This window comes from Hemitrygon akajei, chromosome 20, assembly GCF_048418815.1.
Source record: "Hemitrygon akajei chromosome 20, sHemAka1.3, whole genome shotgun sequence".
Taxonomy (NCBI): Eukaryota; Metazoa; Chordata; class Chondrichthyes; order Myliobatiformes; family Dasyatidae; genus Hemitrygon; species Hemitrygon akajei.
The window spans coordinates 46,944,086-46,960,957 of NC_133143.1; positions in this window are offsets into that span (position 1 = coordinate 46,944,086).

Genomic DNA, 16,872 nt, shown 5'->3' on the forward strand with positions numbered 1-16,872 from the left:
CTGAGAAGCAATTTGAAAATGGCCGCCGCCGCACTTCTTCTCAGCCTCGCTGTCCTCTTCCAAAAGAGAACTGCCTCACTCCTTCTCTCCTTTTTATATCTTCCCTCCTTCCCAGGCCTCCTTCACGCGCCTGCGCAGTCCCGCCTCTCAGAACTCCGATCTGAGAAGCAATTTGAAAATGGCCGCCGCCGCACTTCTTCTCAGCCTCGCTGTCCTCTTCCAAAAGAGGACCACCATCAAGAATGCCTACCATGCTATTCCATGCCCTCACTTCTGGAAGTCTGATCACCTAACTGTACTTCTACTCCCTGAGTATAGGCAGAGACTGAAGCCTGGAATACCAGCAGTGAAGACCAAGAAGGTCTGGACAAGGGAAGCACAGGAGCGCCTACAGGACTGCTTTGAATCGGTGGACTGGACTGTATTCAGGGATTCATCTTAGAACCTGGATGAGAATGCTGCAGTTGTTACCGACTTCATTAAAACCTATGTGGATGAGTGTGTGCCTACAAAGACTTACTGTACATTCCCAAACCAAAAACCGTGGATGAACCAGGAGGTACCTCGTCAGCTAAATGCTAGATCTGTGGCATTCAAGTCTGGCGACCCAGGCCTGTACCAGAATACCAGATATGATTTGTGGAAGGCTATTTCAAGGGTTAGGAGACAATTTTGAACAAGGTCGGAAGCGATATCAGATGCACGGCAACTCTGGCAGGGTCTGCAAGACATTACTTCCTACAAAGCGAAACCCAATAGCATGAATGGCAGCAATGATCCACTACCCGATGAACTCAACGATTTCTATGAATGCTTTGAAAGGGAGAACACAATTACAGCTGTGAAGATCCCTGCTGCACCTGATGACCCTGCGATCTCCGTCTCAGAGGCCGTTGTCAGGCTGTCTTTAAAGAGAGTGAACCCTCGCAAGGCGGAAGGTCCCGATGGAGTACCTGGTAAGGCTCTCAAAAGCTGTGCCAACCAGCTAGCAGGAGTATCCAAGGAGATTTTCAACCTCTCACTGCTATGGGCAGAAGTTCGCACTTGCTTCAAAAAGGCAACAAATATACCAGTGCCTAAGAAGAATAGTGTTGGCTGCCGTAATGACTATCGCCCGGTAGCACACACATCAACAGTGATTAAATGCTTTGAGAGGTCTGTCATGACTAGACTAAACTCCTGTCTCAGCAAGGACCTGGACCCACTGCAATTTGCCTATTGCCACAATAGGTCAATGGCAGATGCAATCTCGATGGCTCTCCACATGGTTTTAGACCACCTGGACAACACAAACACCTAAGTGAGGATGCTGTTCATCGCCTATAGCTCAGTACTTAACACCATCGTTCCCACAATCCTGACTGAGAAGTTGCAGAACCTGGGCCTCTGTATCTACCTCTGCAATTGGATCCTTGACTTCCTAACCAGAAGACCACTGTCTGTGAGGATTGTTGATAACATATCCTCCTTGTTGACGATCAACACTGGCGCACCTCAGGGGTGTGTGCTTAGCCCACTGCTCTATTCTTTATATACACATGACTGTGTGGCTAGGCTTAGCTCAAATACCATCTATAAACTTGCTGGCAATAGAACCATTGTTGGTAGAATCTCAACTGGTGACGAGAGGGCGTATAGGAGTGAGATATGCCAACTAGTGGAATGGTGCCGCAGCAACAACCTGGCACTCAATGTCAGTAAGACGAAAGAGCTGATTGTGGACTTCAGGAAGGGTAAGACAAAGGAACACACACGAATCCTCATAGAGGGATCAGAAGTGGAGAGAGTGAACAGTTTCAAGTTCCTGGGTGTCAAGCTCTCTGAGGATCTAATCTGGTCCTAACGTATCGATGTAGTTATAAAGAAGGCAAGATAGCAGCTATACTTTATTAGGAGTTTGAAGTGATTTGGCATATCAACGAATACACTCAAAAACTTCTATAGTTGTACAGTGGAGAGCATTCTGACAGGCTGAATCACTGTCTGGTATGGAGGGGCTACTGCACAGGACTGAAAGAAGCTGCAGGAGGTTGTAAATCTAGTCAGCTCCATCTTGGGTACTAGCCTACAAAATACGCAGGACATCTTCAGGTAGTGGTGTCTCAGAAAGGCAGCATCCATTATTAAGGACCTCCAGCACCCAGGGCATGCCCTTTTCTCACTGTTACCATCAGGTAGGAGGTACAGAAGCCTGAAGGCACACACTCAGTGATCCAGGAACAGCTTCTCCCCCTCTGCCATCCAAGTCCTAAACGGACATTGAATCTTTGGACACTACCTCACTTTTTAAAAATATACAGTATTTCTCTTTTTGCATGTTTTTTAAAAATCTATTCAATATACATAACTGATCTACTTGTTTATTTATTATTATTATTTTATTTTTCTCTCTCTGCTAGATTATGTATTGCAATGAACGGCTGCTGCTAAGTTAACATATTTCCCATTACATGCCGGTGATAATAAACCTGATTCTGATTCCAAAACCAACCTTCTCTCCATGGACTCTGTCGATGCTTCTCACTGCTTCTGTGAAGCAGCTAATATAATCAAAGACCCCACCCTCCCCATACATCCTCTCTTCTCCCCTCTACTATCAAGCAGAAGAGACAAATGCCTGAAAAAACTTATAGTTGGCTCAAGTATAGCTTCTATCCCACTGCTATAAAACTAGTGAATAGTTCTATAGTACAATAAGATAAACACTTGATGTTGCAGTCTACCTTGTTATGACTTTGCACCCTATTATCCAACAGCATTTCACTTTCTCCGTAACTAAACGCTTTATTCTGCACTCAGTTATCGTTTTACCTTGTATTACCTCAATACACTGTTGTAATCAATTGATCCATAAGGATGATATGCAAGGCAAGATTTTCACTGCACCTCAGTACAGGTGACAACAATAAGCATATTTACTCTTAAAACTACCTCCACTTCAACTCTTAGTGGAACAAAAAGCTTCAAAATGTCTAATCCAATAACAGATTAGTGATAATTATTTCTTGTTTTTAACATGATACCTTCAAAAATAAAGGAAGTTTTAAAGCAAATCACAGATATTGATGATGGACCAGCGCTAGCAGAGAAGTGGCAGCAGTTCAGTTTGGAATTTTTGGTGTTTCCCCAGATAAGTCTATCTAAACTCAAGAATCTGAAGAATGCATGTAGGAACGCTAAGTATGAAATGTTTAGTGTTCTCCTTGCCAGAATTTTATTGGATTTGTTGATTCCAGGAGAAAATCTACAGTAATTCCTCTGCTTCTGTGTCAAGAATTATTTAATGCAAATACCTACCATTGTGTGGGGGTACACTACTAAGATTCAGCCTGCAATCTGACATGAACAGATCTGAAAAAGGTGAATTTTGATTTAAAATGGTGATTCATAGCAAGTCCTCACTGCTGGAAGATATCTTGGGACATTGAAATGAACCAAAAACCAAGAAGAGGAAGATTAAAATGGATTACCAAGGGATTACATGGAGATGCTTAAGTATGTAGATGCAGACTCAGCTACTGAAGCCAAGTGGAAAGTCGAAGAAACAAGTTCAAAAGCCAAAAAAATTCGGAAGAGGTGAGATTTCTTTTCAATATTTCCATTTTTTAACCATTTCATTTCCAGAATATGATTGCTACTGACAAGGTCTGTGATCTGTTGGTTGGTCAATTTAAATGCCGGCCTAGATAGACTGAAAAGAGCAGGGTGTGAGAGCTGATTTTGCTTACTCTCCATGACGGTCACTCCTCTCTCCATGACACTGAGGCTACAAAGACAGCTCTGGCTGCTGTGTTTTGTGCCCACTAATATGATGAACTGATAAGCAAGACTTTGGCCCAATGTTCCCTCTAATTTTTAATGACCAGTGTGTGAAAAAATCTTGTGCTGTGCAACTGTTTGCCCAGTGAAAACAACATGTGTGCTCTGAATAATTTATTTAACAAAAGCAGTATAAATAAGCCGTTTCTAAAATCTGCAGGCCAATCATCGCCATCTCTGCATTGTCAACACTGTCTGCATCAGAAAGCAGAAAAGGAAATGTGATCGTGTACGAATGTGAAAAATAGTTAACATGCCAATGAGGGACAGGGTGACAACCTTTTGTGCACAGTTTAAATTCCTTTGTGCACTAGTAGCAAAAGATGCGTGCGCACGCACACACGCGAACTTTAGATGGAAAATTGCTTTAGGCCTACTCCAGGCTTCACTGGAGTTCAGATCTGAGGACTCAATCTGGTTTGGAATGTTGTTGTTTCCTTCAGTTGTTTGCAAGATTTGCGTTCTTCCCCCTTTTCTCTTGTGCATCGGGGTTTGTCTTTTATTTATTTATTTTTATTTGGTTTCTTTCAAGTTCCTTGCTTTGTGGTTACCTGTAAGCAAGCAAATCTCAAGGTTGTATAATTTATCCATTCTTTTATAGTAAATACACTTTGAATATTGATTTATTGTCCAACCCTAATTGCCCTATGAAGGTCATAGTAGGTTGCTTTCCTGAACTGCTGTAGTCCCTCTGGTGTAGATATTCCCCTGAAGCTGTTGGGGAAAGTGTTTCTGGAATTTTACCCAGTAACAATGATGTACCAAGATACATATCCAAATCAGAAAGCAAACATCTAAAATAAAGGGAAAAGTATAGATACTGGCATTCTCATGTGTTTTCTTGCTTGGTGCTTCTTGATCATAATATTTAGAGTTTTGGGAGGTTTTTGTCAGAATAGCATGAGTGAGCTGCTACATTGTATTTTGTATGTGCTGGTGAGGGAGGGAATTACATTGAAACGCAAAAATACAACCGCAGATGCTGTGGATCAAAGAATACGTACACAACAAGTGTACGTATTCTTTGTTGTTGTTGTGTTGTGTACGAATTACATTTAAGTTGGTTGATAGGTTGCCAAACAAGTGAGGCGCTTCACCCTGGATGATGATAAGCTTCTTGGGGGTTGCTGATGTTGCACTCATAATGGGAAATGCAGAGTATTCTAGCACTCTCCTGACTTATGCCTTGTAGACCATAGAGTGTAAGAAGGAGAGTCATTGGACATGAGATTATATTTGCCTTAGGATTCCTAATCTGTAATCTCTTAGTGTTGCTATAGTATTTATATGGCTGCCCAGTTGAACTCCTGATTAAAAGAAATCCTCAGGACTGTAGTGAAGAGAAGCTTAGTGATGACAATGCTATTAAATGCCAGGAATAGGTCGGTAGACTCTCTTTTGCTGTAGCTTGACATCACTTGGTATCTTTATGACATAGATGTTGCTTGCAATTATTGGTCTTATTGCACAGGTATGGCTGTTTCATTTGCCTTATGAATAGAAACAAGTCTCACTACCGATGTGAACTGATCTTCAATATCCTCCGCCACTGTTACTCTTCCTCAATGCAGAGTCATAACCTGTTCAGGCTTCTGTATTCTCTACACTCCTACTTTGTTTTACCATCTTTACTGAATGCCGAGGTGAAAGGAAAATTATGTTACAGTTATGCAAATCCCACGCGTGCTGTATGCAGTCAGCTCTGGACTGACCCTATCAAGGATAAAAGAAGTCAAAGTTGAATTTCATTTTCATAAGCACAAGTACATGTATGCAGAGGTGAAATCAAAAATGTATTTGCTGCAGAATCATGACTGGGTTTGGATGGGAAGCAATGAAATCTTCCCAAAATAATACTTGGATTTCAAGAATGAAATTGCCAAGAAAATTTACATTAACTAGGGCTGTGTTTATCACAGTTAAAAAGGTTAAAGAATGTTTTGATTGAAGTGTTCAAGGAATGAACTGCAAAAGTAGAGGGAAAAAATTTTGTTTTATTTAGGTGTTTAAGATAAAAGAATGGAAGTTACAGCCAGCAGTAAAATTAGGAAATACATCAATATACACAGGTGTTAAAAACTTGGAAGGTTCTGCCAGAGACAATGGATGCAAAATCAGTTTCAATTTTGAGTTGGTTTGATAGATTTTTGTTAATGAAGGGTATTCAGCAGACTAGGGCAAAGGTGAGTATAGGGAGTTAAATCACAAATCAGTCATGATGGGCTCAGACTTGTTGGGAAATAAGCTGCAGTTCTGTGGCAAGCTGCCAGCACTTGTGTCAGCGTTTACCCTCTGAAAGGTGAGCACCTTCAGCACTTGCATGCAAATCTATAAGTACCACACTTTCTGGCCAAGCTGCACTATCGATCTCCCAACTGCTTTCAGACACTGGAGTCTGCAGGGAGCCCAGCAGAGAAATAATGATATGCCGGAAGCTGGCAGCTACACACGTGATAAGTTGAATCTGGTGCATGAAAATGAAGCTCACTTGCTTGATAGTTTAATTAATGGCAGTGAAACTAAAACTTCTCTATAAAAAATATATTTTAAATATTTTTTTCTATAATTTTGAAATATTTAAGAGATTTCTTGTTCAATTGTTTGTACCTTTGATTTTCTAAATGGTTTAAAATGGGCTATATCATGTTTAACCTGTCCCACATTTTATGCTGTCTGCTCAAATGGACCCTGCATCACACAAGCTATTTGCAGCATTGCAATCTCAGCTGTATTGAAGGCCTTGACTAAACAGTGAGGCACAACGGGTTGCAAGTGGTAACTAGACCTCAGGTGGCGCAGCCCTGATCGGACTTTGGCAGATGGCAGCTGTCAATAGTGCCCAGCACTGATTTAAATGCCTGATAGATTCAGAAAGATTTGAAGTGCGTTTGAGAAATACAAAACTGTGAAAATGTAACATCTTAGGTTCAAATGGTGTATAACTGTTAATTGAAGTATAAATATGTGTTAAAAAACAAAAAAAAAATCTTAGTTTTGCTTGTTTTAATGAAAACCATTAAAATGAATGCAGTTGTTACTTGTACAAAATCAATGCAGTGCACAGACCTAGACTCAAAGAAATCAATAGCTCGGAAGCGGGCCTTTCTGGCCATCTGGCCTGTGCCGAACTATTATTTTGCCTAGTCTCACCAACCTGCATGCAGACCACAGCTCTCCATACTCCTCAAATCAAAAGGGAAAGTCAAAATTGTACTGAAAAGAAGATAACAGGGAAAAAAAATCCATAAAGGCGAAGGGTCTCGGCCTGAAACGTTGACTGTACTTCTTCCTATAGATACTGGCCTACTGCGTTCCACCAGCATTTTGTGTGTATCACCCATAAAGTAACCTCTCCAGTACTCCTTCTCTGAATGTCCGAAAGCATTCAAAAACAATATTTTTGAAGCTATCTTATATTTTGGACAGGATTCGCTCTGGCCCGTCTACACCATCATATGAGAGTGTTCAGAATCTTGCTACAACACAAATACTATTTTGGAGCTGAATTACCCTTAAACAAGTTTGCCTTAATCAACTTTGCACAGCTGATCCTCTAAAAATTTTCAAAGTTTTCCATGCAGCAGTGGTAAATGTGAAAAGGAAAGCACTCTGAAAGTCTGCTCAGATATATTTGATTGGTGTATCAGCCCCAGAGGTCTGAGTAGCTTATTGCTCTTGCAGTGTTCAATGCTTAAATCCCTTTCAGTCAGGTTTTGCCATACCATTGCTTTGAAATGACATATCAGAGATAAAAGTGTCACCCTGTGTGACAACGACAAAGACAATCTTCCATTCTTTCCTCATTCTTCTTGAGCTGTCAGCATTCTTTGACATGATTGGCTACATCTTTTCCTTTCCATCTTCAATGTCACTCAACCAGGTGACTCCACAACCACCTGGCTCCAACTTTTCCATAACCAAGGAATCACTTAAAATAGATTATCATCTTGGTTCTTTTTAGCTCTCTATGTATCCAACTTTAGTATCTCCTATTTCTCATCTGTATTTTGTCTGTCATTGATTTCATTCAATGGTGTTGCATCATTTAACGCTATACACTGATAAAAAGCAGCCCCTCCACACTACTATTTCCCTTTGCCTCTTCTTTCCTTCAAAAAATTTCAGACGTTTATGTAACCTTCAGTAGTAGTGTGATCACTTGAGTCGAGTATGATGTTCTCCTAAGGAGTTATTCCCTTAATGGAGAATGCCCGTGCATTACTTTGTTTAATGTTGGGAAGCTGACGCATAAGTAGCCACAACGTAATCCTTGACAGTTTTGGGTCAGGGTCTAGTAGTATGGCATGCAAGACGACTGGGGATCCTTGACTGCTTCTGCCTTCCTTGGCCTTCACTGCCAATATGATGCAGCATCATCTTCCACCAGCTCCACCATTGAGGTCTTGGTTGGATTGCTCTTTGTTTGGAACCTCCTCCTTAACCTTACCACCATGGGTAATCCAACAAGGAACTGAGCTCCAGAGGGCACCGCTCTCACTATCTCAGGAACTCACGAGCCTTTCCACAGTGGCAAGGTGATGATCCTCAAAGAACGTAGCTTGCGGTACTGAATGAGCAGAAACATTCACCAGCTGAATGTCAGGAAGAACAAAGTGCTTGGCTTTAGTTCCAATTCTAAGCTTAATTTCATTCCACAAGCAAAATTTCCTGAAGTAAAATTCAAAATGCTTCTGCCCATATAGTAACTCAGATTGTCAGGTTTAATCACATGGGCTACAGTACATGGACTTCTAGTTAAACAGTGCTTTATTTTCAAAATTCTCTTTTATTTCAATACCTGAACAATCCAACACCTGCCTTTTTAAGTAAATTCCTACAGCCTTTTGAATATTCTCAGGTCTATTAAATTTGGGATGTTGTTCATTCCAGACATAAATCACTCCACCATAACAACCACATCTTCATTGACTAAGACGCTTTTAAGCTACTTCACCTCTATTTTTCTATAGAAAATTGCTTCTTTGGGCAATCTTCTGATTCCTTATGACTCATGCAGGTCAATAGTAAATTATGTTTGATAACATTCCTGTGAAGTGCCTTTGGATATTTTAATATGTTAAGGTTGTGGTATAAATACAAGTTTTGTGGGTGGAAATGTTCAAACTATTGCACACCAGTTCAGATAAAACCATGCTGAGCCACTGTGGGATACAAAGAATAGTCAGAATAGTAACAGATGTCTCTGTTTCTCAGGGTAGCAACACACTGAGGAACCTTGCTTTTCATCTTCTCTGATGCCAGGCCGCGAGGGAGCTTTATGCCAGGTCTTGCCAACCTTGCAAGTGTGAGGGAGGTGCCGCTGGAATTGGGTCCTTCAGTGAGATCAATTGCAGGGAGACAAATGTCAGCTCTGTCACTGGAAGCTTCAGCAGAATGTCCCAGGCATCCACCTCCAAGCCATCTGTCACTCGGATAGGACCAGCTAGAAGGAAGGGGTTCTGAGCTAAAACTTGTAAAAAGAGGGGGGTTCAGCAATAAGAAATTGAATGGAAAGATATCATTTAAACTGATTAATACTTAGAGGATTTGTCAGATAAAATGTGTCTGTTGACGGATGACCTTTTTCTCATTTGCTATTTGTATAAATGACCTTGACTGGATACAGAAAATACAGGGGAATAATAGACTACGATAATAGACTGCTTATTTAAACCATTTGCTGATTATAAGCTATCATTGTCCGTGACCAATTCACAATTGTCTTCCCTAATCCCCATTCCAGCCAAACTCTGCATGCCTGGTTCTCTAACCCTTCTCATTGCCACAAAAGTCTTTTCTTAAAGGCAAAATTGTACAGTATATTATAGGAAATAGTAATCTGTGAGAAATTTGCTGGAATATAAATCAGTGATGTTCATTGTATATGTCTTCTTCTGTCAATGTATGTTTATAATAGGCCTGAGGTTGAGTCATTTCTGACTATTCAGAAGACCCAGAGCAGATATTTAATAAATAAAAAATACAGAATGTCTCATTCTGTGTTAAAATATATTTACCGTAGATTTCGCACTACAGAGCGCACCTGATTAAAAGCCGCTGGCTCTAATTTTAGAAATAAAATCAATTTTGTACTTGTACAAGCCACACCGGATTTTAGGCCGCACCGGATTTTCGGCCGCAGGTGTCCCACGTTGTAATATGAGATATTTACACAGAAAGATATTACACGTGAGGATTTTTTAACTTTTAATTAAATCCATATGGTAACATAAACAAATACATATTGCAAATGCTTTTTTTCGAACCGTGCCTGTAACGCGGCTACTTTTAAATATACGTTGCGTATACTTTTTTACTGAACAACGTTCCAATATCTCCTAACGACTGGTAAAAAATATATATACTGCAGCCTACCAGGAAAAGTTATTGATCGCCTTTAACTTAAAAGCAGCGTTTTGGCTCCGCCGCTCGCCCCCCGCCTTCCCGTTTATCGCAAAGCGGTATTTTTCCCACAAGACGCGGCGAAACCGGGTGTGACGTCATAGCATCCCGGGATGTAGTACAGAAAACAAATATAGTTAAAACACTTCTAACTTTAACAAATGAATTACTAAGCGAAAATATTATAAACTAAATAACAGCCATAAAGGCAGCACAATGCTTTTCTTCGAGTGTTTTCCATGTTGATGAGGGTGAGTACAAATGACTGATTTACAATAATTTAATTGTGAAAGTGCGCTTGATTTATCGTACAATTTCATTGGACCTCTGTGAACCACTCATCAATTTTATTGGTCTACTGTTACAAGGCAAAATGTTTTTGGCGGCATGAAAAAAAATCATGCATTAGCCGCACCGTAGTAAAGGCCGCAGTGTTCAAAGCTGTTCAAAATGTGGGAAAAAAGTAGCGGCTTATAATCCGACATCTACGGTACTTAAGGTTAAGAGATTACAGTAACATTGATGTGCCAGCTTACTCCATGATAGCCTTCCCTTTCCCTCTACGCCTCCATAATGTGAATGAAACCCCTTGTACACCTCATTATCTTGGGGTCCATCCACTGCCAATCTGATGTGACATACCTTCTGGTGACTGACTAGGGCACCCTTCAAATGCAGCCCTGTCTCAGTGGTGCACCTTGCAGAATGTAACTCTTTCCTGAGTGCAGTCTGATATATCTTATTTTTAACATGAAATCTTGCTAACAAGTTGAATGTGGATATTTCCTCATTAATATAAACTTAATTTAGAACAGGGAGCAGACTTCTTATATGGTAAAAGGTAAACTCTGGACATCTAGATTTCCCAGCATACACTGCTGTGACCCTTGCACTTTATTTGCCAATCTGCACAGTACAGAACGTTCTCTGTATTGCAAGACAATCTCCTGCATTCTGTTTTCTTTGTACTACCTCAATGTAGTTATTTCGTTCATGATTTGTTTGGATTATGTATAAAACAAAACCTTTCTATTGTACCTGGATACATGTGTCAAACCAATACGAACATACTCAGGCAACCCAGTTACTGCCCTTTCTCCCAGGTGGATATTGAAGAAGCCTTATTTTGAAACAGAGGAGCTAGCTGAGTTAGTTTTTTCTGGCCAATATTTATTCTTCAGTCAATATTATACAAGGAATTATCTGATAATTTTCAAACTATCTTTGTAGAGGGAATGTGTCTTTTAGTTTTCCATATAACAAAAAATACAATTTAAATGTGTAATAAAGTGCTTTAGAAACTGCCTGAAGCTGTGAAGAGGACATAAGGATAATATCAGGTAATCCACTTGAATGAGTAATGCTGGTGTTTTCATCACAGATGTTGTCTGGCTTGATGAGTATTTCAAAGGATTTCTGATTTTAATTCAGACTGCAGTTCAGGTAAGTATTTAGTGATAAAGATAGCATGGGTTCACTTGATAAAATCTGTTTGGACATCATACCTCTTTAATTCCTTGCAGTAACTTGATTTTGATTGGGTTTAGTAATTAAACTTAATTTACTCCATTGTTGACTGGTCATTTGTACCTGAAAACCACCGGCTGAATTTAATTTGGTCTCTCAGAATGTGCTCAGATATTGGTTTCCTCTTAGTCTGTGAATGAGCAGAGTGCAAAAAGAACAGATAGAGATTGAAAGGTTTATTCGTACACAGAAACTATTTGTGTCACTGCTAAAAGCTGAAGTAAATTATTGTTTGAAAGGCAAAAATACCCAAGGGTCTTTCAACAGCCCCATTCTGAGAATGCAAAAGGCTTGTTGCAGATTATACACAATTCTGTTTGCCTTCACAAGAAAGACAGTGAGACAAAGTAAGATTATAAGTCTCTAACCTTACATGAAAGAAGTTGAGAAGAATGTTTCTTATTGAGGTAGTAAGCAGTATCTTAATTGAAGACTGAGAGGAAGAAAACCAGAGGGATTTATGAAATGAATTCAAGAGCTTAGGGGTCAGGCAATTCACTCATGGGAACACAAAATGTTGTATTGATATCCAGTCTTGCAATATTAAGTGCCATATGAAATAATCTCCATGGAAATCCAGGAAGTAATAACGCTTCTCATGTCACATTTATAACAACATCATTAGATCACCTGCAGAGTGACTCATTTACATATTTACATATTAATATGCCACTTTGCTTACTCCTCTTCAGTGTCACAGAGTCGTCAAAAAGCAGAGCACAGAAACAGGCCCTTAGGCCCTTCAGCCCTTTTTGTACATTCCAGAGCATTCAAGCTGCCTAAACCTGGACCCAGACTATAGCCATCCATACCACTACTATCCATACACCTGTCAAAACTTCCCTTAAATGCTGAAATCGAGCTCACATGCACCACTTGTGCTGACAGCTCATTCCACACATTCTCATGACCCCCTGAGTGAAGAAGTTACCCCGTAAGTTCTGCTTAACCGTTTCACCTTTCACTCTTAACCGATGACCTCTAGTTGTACTCCCACTCAACCTCAGTGGAAAAAGCCTGCTTCCATTTGCCCTATCTATATCCCTCATAATTTCATATACCTCTATCAAATCTCGCCTCAATCTTCTACATTCAAAGAATAAAGTCCTAACCTATTCAATCTTTCCTGAAAACTCAGGTCCACCAGACCCAGCAGAATCTTTGTAGATTTGCTCTGTACTCTTTCAACCTTATTTACATCTTTCCTGAAGGTAGGGGACCAAAACTGCACACAATACTCTAAATTAGGCTTCACCAACTTATTATATAATTTCAAAATAACATCCCATAACCAGTACACAGTACTTTGAATTATGAAGGCCAATGTGCCAAAAGTTTTCTTTATGAGCCTATCTAACTATGAGGCATCTTTCAATGAATTATCGAGCTGCACTCCCAGATTGCTGTGTTCTACAGCACTCCTCAGTGCCCTACCGTTCACAGTGTAAGACCTACCCTGGTTGGACCTACTGAAGGGCGACACCTTGCACTTGTCTGTATTAAATTCCATCTGCCTTTTTCAGCCCATTTTTCAAGCTTGTCCAGATATTGCTGCAAGCTCTGATAGTCTTCCTCACTGCCCACTACTAGAAGATAGAACCATAGAACACTACAGCACAGTACAGACCCTTCAGCCTTCCATGTTGTGCCGACCCATATAATCCTTAAAAAAAAGTACTAAACCCACACTACCCCATAACCCTCCATTTTTCTTTCATCCATGTGCCTGTCCAAGAGGCTCTTAAATACCCCTAATGTTTTAGCCTCCACCACCATCCCTGGCAAGTCATTCCAGGCACTCACAACCCTCTGTGTAAAAAAACTTACCCCTGATGTCTCCCCTAAACTTCCCTCCCTTAATTTTGTACATATGCCTTCTGGTGTTTGCTATAGGTGCCCTGGGAAACAGGTACTGACTGTCAACCCTATCTATGCCTCTCATAATCTTGTAGACCTCTATCAAGTCCCCTCTCATTCTTCTACGCTCCAAAGAGAAAAGTCCCAGCTCTGCTAACCTTGCTTCTCCAATCCAGGCAACATCCTGGTAATCTCCTCTGCACCCTCTCCATAGCTTCCACATCCTTCCTGTAATGAGGTGACCAGAATTGAACACAATACTCTAAGTGTAGTCTCACCAGAGATTTGTAGAGTTGCAACATGACCTCTCTACTCTTGAACTCAATCCCCCTGTTAATGAAGCCTAGCATCCCATAGGCTTTCTTAACTACCCTATCAACCTGTGCAGCGACCTTGAGGGATGTATGGATTTGAACCCCAAGGTCCCTTTGTTCATCAACACTCTTAAGTAACTGACCATTAATCCTGTACTCAGCCTTCTGGTTTGTGCTTCCAAGATGCATCTCCTCACACTTGTCTGGATTGAACTCCATCTGCCATTTTTCTGCCCAACTCTGCAGCCTGTCTATATCCTCTTGTAACCTTCGACAACCTACAGCTCCATCCACAACTCCTCCAATCTTTGTGTCATCCACAAACTTACTCACCCATCCTTCCGCTTCTACATCCAGGTCATTTATAAAAATCACAAATAGCAGGGGTCCCAGGCCAGATCCCTGCAGCACTCCACTATTCACCGACCTCCAGGCAGAATACTTTCCTTCCACAACTACTCTCTGCTTTCTTCCTTTAAGCCAATTTTTTAACCAAACAGCCAAGGTTCCACTGATCCCATGCCTCATGACTTTCTGGATGAGTCTCTCATGAGGTATCTTGTCAAATGTTTTGCGAAAGTCCATGTAGACCACATCCATTGCCCTACCCTCATCAATTTCTTTTGTTACCTCTTCAAAAAACTCAATCAGGCTCATGAAGCACGATTTCCTTTCACAAAGCCATGTTGACAATTCATGAGTAGACTGTGCTTCTCTAAATACTCGTAGATCGTATCCTTAAGAATCCTTTCCAGTAGTTTGCAGACCACTGACGTAAGATTCACTGATCCATAGTTCCCAGGTTTCTCCCTATTACCTTTTTTAAACAAGGGAAATACATTTGCCATTTTCCAGTCCTCTGGCACTTCCCATGCAGCCAAAGAGGATTCAAAGATCATAGCTAATGCTCCTGCGATCTCTTCTCTCAATTCCCACAACAACCTGTGGTGTATCATATCCGGCCCTGGGTGTTTATCAATCTTAATGTTTTTAAGAAGATCCAGCACTTCTTCTTCCTTAATCTCCACATTGTCCAGCACACAGGCCCGCTCTACTTCGACCTCATCCTGGTCAAGATCCTTTTCACTTGTGAATACTGAAGCAAAGTATTCATTTAGGACCTCCCCAACCTCCTCTGCCTCCAGGCACATGTTGCCCTCTTTATTCTTTAGCGGACCCACTTTTTTTCTTGTCATCCTCCTATTCTTCACATATGCATAGAACGCCTTGGGGTTCTCCTTAATCCTACATGCCAAGGCCTTCTCATGCCCCTTCGAGCTCTCCTAAGTCCTTTCTTTAGCTCCTTCCTGGCTACCCTATATTACTCATAAGCCCCTCCTACTTCCTGCTTCTTATATCTAACATGCTTCCTTTTCCCTCTTGACGAGTTGCCTCATATGTTTCGTCAGCCACAGTTCCCTTTTCCTCCCATTGTTTCCTTGCCTCAGTGGGACAAACCTATCCTGAACCCAACTCAAGTGGTCCGTAAACTTCTCCCACATTACTTCTGTGCTTTCTCCTTTGAACATCTGTTTCCAATTTACTCTCACTAGTTCCTGCCTCATCCCTTCAAAGTTAGCCCTTCCCCAGTTAAGCACTTTACCATGTCATCTGATTTTATCCCTTTCCATAGCTATGCTGAAGCTAAGTGAGCTGTGGTCACTCTCACCAAAATGCTTCCCCACCAAGAGGTCTGTCACCTGACCAGGTTCATTACCCAGAACTAGATCCAGTATAGCCTCTCCTCTTGTCCGCCAGTCCACATACTGTGTCAGGAATCCTTCTTGAATACATCTGACAAATTCAGCCCCATCTATCCCCCTTGCACTCAGGAAGTGCCAGTCAATATGAGGGAAGTTGAAATCACCCATAACTATTACCCTGTATTTCCTGCACCATTCTAAAATCTGCCTGCTTATCTGCTCCTCGGTGACCCGAGGGCTATTTGGGGGCCTATAGACTACTCCCAGCACAGTGATTGATCCCTTCCTATTTCTGACTTCCACCCAGACTGACTCCATGGACACTCCTTCTGCAGCGTCCTCCCTTTCTACAGCCGTGATACTATCCCTGACCAGCAATGCCACTACCCACTTTTCTACTGCCCATCCTATTCCTTTTAAAACACCTGAACCCCAGGACCTGCATCATCCAATCCTGCTCTTCCTCCAACCAAATTTCAGTAACGGCCACAACATCGTAGTTCCACATACTAATCCATCCTCTAAGTTCATCCTCCTTGTTCCTAATATTCCTAGCATTGAAATAGACACATTTCAACCCCTTTAGCTGGCTACAATTATGTTCTGTCCTCTGCCTATCCTTCCTCATCGACTCAGAATTCTTAGCATCATGTCCTTGTCCTTCTACCTTAATCCTTGCACTCACATTCTGATTCCCACTCCCCTGCCAAACTAGTTTAAACCCTCCCCAACAGCTCTATCAAACCTGCCCGCCAGGATATTGGTCCCCCTGGGATTTAAGTGCAACCCGTCCTTTTTGTCACACCTGCCCCAAAAGAGGTCCCAATGATCAGAAATCTGAATTCCTGCCCCCTGCTCCAATCCCTCAGCCATGCATTCATCCTCCACCTCATTCTATTCCTATTCTCACTGTCGCGTAGCACAGGCTGTAATCCCTTGGTGTCTTGGTGTCTCTTGGTGTCATCCGCAAATTTGCTGATCCAGTTAATCACATTATTATTTAGATCATTGATATAAACGATAAACAACAATGGGCCGAGCATCAATCCCTGGGGCAGCCCACTAGTCATAAGAACATAAGAAATAGGAGCAGGAGTAGGCCATCTGGCCCATCGAGCCTGTCCTGCCATTCAATAAGACCATGGCTGATCTGTCTGTAAACTTACCTCCATCTACCTGCCTTTTCCCCATAACCCTTAATTCCCTTACTATGTAAAAACCTATCTAACTCTTTCTTAAATATATTTAGT